The sequence below is a fragment of the Podarcis cretensis genome (assembly GCF_951804945.1).
Source record: "Podarcis cretensis genome assembly, chromosome: 7".
Lineage (NCBI taxonomy): Eukaryota > Metazoa > Chordata > Lepidosauria > Squamata > Lacertidae > Podarcis > Podarcis cretensis.
This window is the reverse complement of record NC_137176.1, coordinates 92,294,336-92,303,411: the sequence shown is the minus strand read 5'-3', so window position 1 is coordinate 92,303,411 and position 9,076 is coordinate 92,294,336. Positions and strand designations below refer to the sequence as shown.

The 9,076-nt window shown below is 40.5% G+C and overlaps 2 long non-coding RNA genes across 2 annotated transcripts; one reads left to right on the top strand and one right to left on the bottom strand.

Annotated features, from left to right (window-relative positions):
- Positions 1 to 2,673: 2,673 nt before the first annotated feature.
- LOC307220588 lies at positions 2,674 to 7,611 on the bottom strand. The gene is made up of 2 exons (XR_013840958.1): positions 7,557 to 7,611; positions 2,674 to 3,007 (listed from the first exon to the last, which is right to left on the bottom strand). It is a non-coding gene; the product is annotated as an uncharacterized lncRNA (long non-coding RNA).
- Positions 7,612 to 7,979: 368 nt separating this feature from the next.
- On the top strand, positions 7,980 to 8,966 carry LOC307220606. Its single transcript, XR_013840982.1, has 3 exons — positions 7,980 to 7,999; positions 8,263 to 8,719; positions 8,910 to 8,966. It is a non-coding gene; the product is annotated as an uncharacterized lncRNA (long non-coding RNA).
- Positions 8,967 to 9,076: the final 110 nt, after the last annotated feature.

Genomic DNA, 9,076 nt, shown 5'->3' with positions numbered 1-9,076 from the left:
CTTCCAGTGAGCACTCAGGGCTGATTTCCTTCAGAATGGATAGATTTGATCTTGCAGTCCATGGGACTCTCGAGTCTCCTCCAGCACAATTTTGTTGTTGTTGTTGTTGAGTCGTTTAGTCGTGTCCGACTCTTTGTGACCCCCTGGACCAAAGCATGCCAGGCACTCCTGTCTTCCACTGCCTCCCGCAGTTTGGTCAAACTCATGCTGGTAGCTTCGAGAACACTGTCCCACCATCTCGTCCTCTGTCGTCCCCTTCTCCTTGCGCCCTCCATCTTTCCCAACATCAGGGTCTTTTCCAGGTAGTCTTCTCTTCTCATGAGCTGGCCAAAGTATTGGAGCCTCAGCTTCAGGATCTGTCCTTCCAGGGAGCACTCAGGGCTGATTTCCTTCAGAATGGAGAGGTTTGATCTTCTTGCAGTCCATGGGACTCTCAAGAGTCTCCTCCAGCATCACAATTCAGAAACATCAATTCTTCGGCGGTCAGCCTTCTTTATGGTCCAGCTCTCACTTCCATACATCACTACGGACCTTTGTTGGCAAGGTGATGTCTCTACTTTTTAAGATGCTGTCGAGGTTTGTCACTCTCTTGGGGGTGCCCAAAAAAACTTAAAGGGGAAAAAACTGGATGTACATTTATAAAATGTAGGATAAAAAAACAAATAAAATAAAATCTACATACAGCAGAGGCCAATCAAAACAAAAAGTCTAGAAGGATTGGGGTATCTTTAAAGAATATTTAGAAAACTACAGAATAAAAGGAAACATCTTGGCAGAATTAGACTAATCCCTGTATTGTATAGATATAAGTTCATAGGGAGGTAAAAAGAAACTATATAAGAAATATGCAACTGTGGTATAAAGTAATGGATAGATAAAGTACAGTGAGATTAATTGGAAGTCAGTTTTAAATTTCTTCTCTCTAAGTTTTATAGTTGTGTTCAGTATCAGGAGTATATATGATGATAATTATATTAATCTTCTTGTATCTTATGGTGTGGTGGTTTGTTTGATTTTTCTGTTATTTGTTTGTTTACTTGTATGTATGTACGTCTGTTTTCTCATAAATGTATTTATTTTAAATTAATAAAAATATTTTTTTAAAAAAACCTACATACAGAAGCAGTGTTTTCTTGTTACGGCAAGTTTCTAGAGACTAGATTATGTGTCTTCGTAAATTGTGTTTCTAAAGGAACTTCTGTTATTGCCAAATGCCAACAACAACAAAAGGCAAACTTGCAGTTCAGACCACTGGAACTCCCAGTCCATTGACATTAGACAAACATCCAGTCCCAGCAGAGTGTGTTACAATAAAGATGATTTGGTGTCCCCCTCCCCCCCTTTTTCTTGCAATTTAATGATGTTGCAAAGCCATGGCAGAGGCCTCATCACCGCCACCTACTGACTATTATTGATAGCACACAAAATTACAATCATAAAAAGCCAAGTACTGTACGCATCCTGCAAAACCAGGCATAAAAATGGCCAGTCTTAGATGGCAAAGGCTTTGACAGCTCCCAAAATTGACTAATTTTTAATGACTCGTGTGCCTTTAATAGCAGCCCCAAATGCCAGATTTTGGCAGGTGAGATTTCTTCCTCATCTTTTTATATTTCTAGGTCACGGGCTGAAAAATTGATGCCGACCAAGGAAGCATTAACAGCAAAGGCTAATAAAGCAAGACTGTCACCTGCTGACAGTTAAAAACATAACTGCATTTTGCTTTAGCAGCTTGAGCTGTGGCATGAAAAATTTATTACACCTTGGAAGCAGGTGGAGGTGAAAGTAGGAAAACTTCAGAACAGAAAACAGCAGGGAACGCAAAAGAAACCTAAATATAGTGGGTCAATGCTTGATCAGAGCCTATTTTCACAGCAGCAAAGATATTCACAAGGATGCCACATCTGCTTCAAGTTAAAAGAAGGAGCGAGAATGTAGGGAGACTTAAAATAGTTTTATCATAGTTCATTCTTATTTAGGGATTAAAGGATCTTTCACTTTCGGTTTTCTTAGTTTCTCATTTTCCAATTTTAAATTCACTTCTCCACATTGCTACAGAAATATGTGAATATATATATTTTAAGTCCTGATGAAAATTAATCAGCGTTTTAGTGCAAATTTCTCCTAATAAGCACATTTTTATATGCAGCTTTGCATTTGAACTTGTTGGCATCCGTCTGTCTCGAAAGTAACAAATGTTACTTTCCCCTAACTTAATGCATTTTTGTATGTTATTCTGATTAAATATTGTCATGTGCAATTTCCACAAGTATATGCATTTTGGAAAATGCTATGTATTTGGAGACCCGCATCACAAAATTTGGATAAGTGTGAACTTTGAAGGATGGCTGTGCTTTGGTTCTCATATGTTTTGCCTCGAAAGGGCAAATGTTGTAATTTGTTTTAAAATGAAAACTGAATCAAATTTGTTCCCCAGCCTCATTCTTATTTATGTCCCACATTTTCTCCAAGGAGCTCAATAATGTCTGTCTCTCCACCCCACCCCCCGCTGCCACAACAACCTTGTGAGGTTGAGAGATAGTGTTCCAAACAATGTCACCAAGCAAGTGGGAATTTGAATCCAGTTCTTCCCAGTCCTAGTTTGGGTTTGTAACCACTATGCTACATGGCCTCTCACAGATTTGTAAGAAATGGAAGCATAGGGAACAGAACGGACTCTCAAAATTTTAAAGTTGTCATTCCCTGATAGAGACAATTACACTGTCAGGTTGTCTGCTACCTGATGAAATTGAATTTTTCCCCGTTAAGGTCACCTGTGAATTTGGGAACACCAAGCAATCAAAAATACTTCCCCCACCAAAGCGCAAGAACCAGACAAGAGGCAGTTCAGTAAAACTAATCAGGAGCATTGTGAGGAAAGATGCTGTGAAAGGAGGAAATTGCCTTGATGCTGGCGGTTCTTCTGTTCCTTGGAGGCTGAAAATAATCAGGGAAGTTCAGCAGCCAGCTTTGCTTTCAAAATCTTTCAGGGGGATTGGAGATTAGCCTGGCGAAATGAAAACAGACTTGCAAGCAAGCAGCTCTAGCATGTACGTAGTTCCCATTCCCTTCTCTCTGGAGCAGCCTTTGCCAACCTGGTGCCCTCCAGGTGTTTGGCAAAACAGCTCAACTCTCATCAGCCCCATCCAGTGCAGCTCTCAATTTACCTCTGCCTCACCTATCCTGTTGAAGCCCCCTGGGGAAGGCGTTGAATCTCTAGCACACTGCAGGTGCTAAATCAGGAATGATTTATAAATTAATAAATGAGGAACAGTAGGCCTCCATATGTTGTTGGACTACAACTGTTGGCCATTCAGGATGGGGCTGATAGGAGCTGGACCCCACTACCTGGAGGGTAACAGGCTCCCTCCCTTTCATTTTTTAAAAATATGTTTATTGCTTTATTAAAAAGAAAAATTATAATCAACCAAAAAGAACCAAAGATTACTACGATTTACAAAGGATAAATTAAATTCTTACAACATAACTTCCACTGTGACTTCCAGTCACCCCATTAAGGGTCCTGGTTTTCTTTTATGTAACCCGCTTTTCATTATCTCTTCAAACTTTGCCCAAGTTTTATTTTTGCAAAGTTTTCTATGTTCATACAGGAATCAGTCTAAGCCTGCCAGAGGATTCACATTTTTACAATGCTCTTCAATATATTTTCTATAAATGTCCCACTCTCTAATAAAAGTTTGTTCTGTATTGTCTCTAATTCTTCCTGTCATTCTTGCTAGTTCTGTATGTTCCAATAATTTTGCCTGCCAGTCCAATTTAGTCGGGGTAGTTTCTCCTTTCCATTTTTTGCTATTAAAATTTTTGCTGCAACTGTTGCGTACAAAAAGACCTTCCTCATATCTTTAGGAATGTCTATCAATTATACCCAATAGAAAGGCTTCAAACTTTTTTACTAAGGAGATTTTAAACATCTTTCATATTTGATTCCTTAGATTCCTCTTTCCATATTTCTATAATGTATGAAAATTTTTTCCCGTAGCTGATGCTGTATCCAATATTATTTATTTAGGGGTCCTATCAAATATCATATTTCTGGTGTTCTTTCTTTCGAAGTACTCCCCAGATGCATCAACAGTTAAATTATTATTAATAAAATATTTTTCCCCCTATAGCATTTTAAAATCCTGTTGATTAACTCAGTGATTTTGCTGGTGGGACAGAACATTGGTGAGTGAGAGTAGGGGGCATATTTTCATTTTTTACTGAGTACTTAGTACTTATCCTAATTGTATGCCTTTCATTCCTATTTTATCTTTAAACGTAAAATAGCGAATAAATAAATGAAAATCATTTTTAAAATGAAAGCAGATTGCTGTGCTTTGTGCAACTGCTCCCCCCTCCCCCAGCTAAAATAAATCCTTATGAATCAGTGCCCTGTGCACACTAACCTAGGAGAAAAGCTCAAATTGTTGTTGTTGTTGTTCTTCTTCTTATTTATTATTATTATTATTATTATTATTATTATTATTATTATTAATGTGTCCAGAGGAGGGCGACCAAAATGGTCAAAGGCCTGGAAACGATGCCTTATGAGGAACGGCTAAGGGAGCTGGGCATGTTTAGCCTGGAGAAGAGGAGGGGTGATATGATAGCCATGTTCAAATATATAAAAGGATGTCACATAGAGGAGGGAGAAAGGTTGTTTTCTGCTGCTCCAGAGAAGCGGACACGGAGCAATGGATCCAAACTACAAGAAAGAAGATTCCACCTAAACATTAGGAAGAACTTCCTGACAGTAAGAGCTGTTTGACAGTGGAATTTGCTGCCAAGGAGTGTGGTGGAGTCTCCTTCTTTGGAGGTCTTTAAGCAGAGGCTTGACAACCATATGTCAGGAGTGCTCTGATGGTGTTTCCTGCTTGGCAGGGGGTTGGACTCGATGGCCCTTGTGGTCTCTTCCAACTCTATGATTCTATGATTATCCTTTTTCCCCAGGGACTCAAGGCAGCTTACAGATAACATTTAGATAAAACAAGAGACAGCTAAACATTTAGATTAAACAATAATATATGTGTGTGTGTATACCTATTAAAGTGACGCAGGTGGCGCTGTGGGTTAAAGCCTCAGCGCCTAGGGCTTGCCGATCGAAAGGTCGGCGGTTCGAATCCCTGCGGCGGGGTGCGCTCCCGCTGCTCGGTCCCAGCGCCTGCCAACCTAGCAGTTCGAAAGCACCTCCGGGTGCAAGTAGATAAATAGGGACCGCTTACCAGCGGGAAGGTAAACGGCGTTTCCGTGTGCGGCTCTGGCTCTGGCCAGAGCAGCGATGTCACGCTGGCCACGTGACCCGGAAGTGTCTCCGGACAGCGCTGGCCCCTGGCCTCTTAAGTGAGATGGGCGCACAACCCCAGAGTCTGTCAAGACTGGCCCGTACGGGCAGGGGTACCTTTACCTTTACCTATACCTATTAAAATATATCTATTAAAATATATAAATATTTACAGTAAAAACATTACAAATCACAGCCCCATCCCTTCCCATCAAATGAATGCAAATGGGATTTTTGTATCTAAAACACATAGTACAGTAATCAGGGCAGACTCTGACAGACTGAAGCCTTGGAGCTGTACTAATGTGCACAGCCCTCGAGAGTACGAAGATGCATCACTCTGCTTGATCCAGAGGCTGCATTTAGTGTAGGATGCTGCAGCCCAATTGCTGACAGGAGTGAGGCCTTGCCAGCATATGACAGAGGTCTGCACTGGTTGCCCAACAGCTACCAGGCCAAATTCTTCTCCCCCCCCCCCCGCCACTTAATTTTATAAATTCAAAAAGAAACATAACGTAGAATTTGCATTACAAGTTGATAGAAACAGTTGTTGTTGGGGTTGATTAGTCATGTCCGCCTCTTTGTGACCCCCTGGACCAGAGCATGCCAGGCCCTCCTGTCTTCCACTGCCTCCCGCAGTTTGGTCAAACTCATGTTTGTAGCTTTGAGAACACTGTCCCACCATCTCGTCCTCTGTCGTCCCCTTCTCCTTGTGCCCTCCATCTTTCCCAACATCAGGGTTTTGTCCAGGGAGTCTTCTCTTCTCCTGAGGTGGCCAAAGTCTTGGAGCCTCCGCTTCAGGATCTGTCCTTCCAGTGAGCACTCAGGGCTGATTTCCTTCAGGATGGAGGTTTGATCTTCTTGCAGTCCATGGGACTCTCAAGAGTCTCCTCCAGCATCACAATTCAGAAACATCAATTCTTCGGCGATCAGTCTTCTTGATGGTCCAGCTCTCACTTCCATACATCACTACGGACCTTTGTTGGCAAGGTGAGTCTCCTCCAGCACCAGAATTCAAAAGCATTAATTCTTTATGGTCCAGCTCTCACTTCCATACATCACTACTGGGAAAACCATAGCTTTGACTATACAGACCTTGGTAGGCAAGGTGATGTCTCTGCTTTTTAAGATGCTGTCTAGGTTTGTCCTTGCTTTTCTCCCAAGAAGCAGGCAATCTTTTAATTCCGTGACTGCTGTCACCATCTGCAGTTATCATGGAGCCCAAGAAAGTAAAATCTCTCACTGCCTCCATTTCTTCCCCTTATATTGGCCAGGATGTGATGGGACCAGTGGCCATCAAAGGAAAAAACACTAATAATTTTCCAGTTAACTACAATATCAATCATCTTCCATTCTATTATTCTACATTTCATATCTTTCTACGTTACTTCCTGTCTACACCCAATGTATTTACCCAATATATTTTCCTTTTTAGAAAACTACTTGTACTAAAATAAATTTCGTAATTCAATTATGTTCATAATAAACGTGACGTCCTTTTCGCTTAAACCTTTTGTCTTATTTTTTGTCTTATTTTGTCTTATTATTTTTGTCTACCAACTCCACCTGGTACGCAGGCTGAGACCCTATCTGCCTGCGGACTGCCTTGCCAGAGTGGTGAATGCTCTGGTTATCTCCCGCTTGGACTACTGCAATGCTCTCTACGTGGGGCTACCTTTGAAGGTGACTCGGAAACTACAACTAATCCAGAACGCGGCAGCTAGACTGGTGACTGGGGGTGGCCGCCGAGACCATATAACACCGGTCTTGAAAGACCTACATTGGCTCCCAGTACGTTTCCGAGCACAATTCAAAGTGCTGGTGTTGACCTTTAAAGCCCTAAACGGCTTCGGCCCAGGATACCTGAAGGAGCGTCTCCACCCCCATCATTCTGCCCGGACGCTGAGGTCCAGCGCCGAGGGCCTTCTGGCGGTTCCCTCATTGCGAGAAGCAAAGCTACAGAGAACCAGGCAGAGGGCCTTCTCGGTAGTGGCCCCCGCCCTGTGGAACGCCCTTCCATTAGATGTCAAAGCGATAAACAACTACCTGACATTCAGAAGACATCTTAAGGCAGCCCTGTTCAGGGAAGTTTTTAATCTGTGATATTTTAGTGTATTTTTGGTTTTTATGGAAGCCGCCCAGAGTGGCTGGGGAGACCCAGCCAGATGGGCGGGGTACAAATAAGAAATTATTATTATTATAAATTATTATTTACTTCAAACATTGTATTGTTTACACAGAAATCATTCAAACACTGCCATAGTTGCCACACCTTGATTATAGTTCTGTAAATCAGGCAATCCAGGCGAGAACTTGGTTGTTTTGTGAGTGTTGGGCAGCACTTCTCCTCTGGAACTCCCTGCCTCATGATAGGCACCTTTTCGCTGCCTTCCTTTCAGCCCCCGCTTAAAAACATTTTCATTTGGGCAAAACTAGCCAGGTGCTTCAAAATGCTGGGGTGGGCTTTTTAAAAATCTGTTTTAACTTTCCGTATGTTTTTAAAGCACTGTTGTAAAAAGAAAAGAAAAATAACCCAATTTATTGTTTTGTCCTTTTTTTGCAAACCGCTTTGAGGTAGATTTTTTAAAAACAAACAAACAAACTTTTTTTTAATAAACAAGGTAAAAATTAAATTGAATTTTATGAGAAATAAATAAAACAAAGCAAAAAAAGGAGCCAAAATTTGATATCAGAGAGCGCTCAGGTAGGTTTGAGGTAGGTTTTTTTAAAAACACCACCTACACTTTGGTTAATTTTTATCTTTAAAAATAATAATAATAATCAAGTGGTCTCTTGAACCTAGCTGTTAACTTTTCCCTTTTCTAGCGAGGAATCCTATTCGGAATAAGGTATTTCCCTTCAAAAAAGGGAAAAGTTGACAGCTATGCTCTTGAATTTTATGAGGTTAATAAATAAAACAAAGCAAAAAAAAAAAAAGGGAGCCAAAATTTGATATTGGCAAGTGAGAGCTCAGGTAGGTTTCAGGTATGCTTTAAAAAAACAACACCACCACTTTGGTTAATTTTTATCTTTAAAAATAAAATAATATCAAGTGGTCTCTTGAATTTTATGAGGTAAATAAATAAAATAAACCAAAAAAAGAAGCCAAGATTTGAGACTGGCAAGCGAGAGCTCAGGTAGTTTTGAGGTACCATTAGGTTTTTTTAGAAACACCACCACCACTTTGGTTAATTTTTATCTTAAAAATATATATCTAATCAAGTGGTCTCTTGAATTTTATGAGGTAAATAAATAAAACAAAGCAAAAAAAAGAGAGCCAAAATTTGAGACCGGCAAACGAGAGCTCAGGTAGGTTTGAGTTTTGTTTTTTAAACACCACCACCACTTTGGTTAATTTTTATCTTTAAAAATCAAATCAAATCAAGTAGTTTCTTGAATTTTATGAGGTAAATAAACAAAATAAACCAAAAAAAGGTTTTGAAACCGGCAAGCGAGAGCTCAGGTAGGTTTTTTTAAAAAGCACCACCACCACTTCGGTTAATTTTTATCTTTAATTTTTTTTTAAAAAAAAATTAAATTAAATTAATTTTTATCTTTAAAAATAATAATAATCAAGTGGTCTCTTGAATTTTCTGAGGTAAATAAATAAAATAAACCCAAAAAGGAGCCAAAACTGTAGACCAGCAAGCGAGCGCTAAGGAAGCCCCTCAGCGAACCGGCCTGACGCACCTGTCAATGAGGCTGACATGATGCTGATGCTGATGGTATATATACCCACCCGCTGGGGCCAATGGGGATCCGGGGTCTGAAGGCGCGCCTGACCAATCAGAG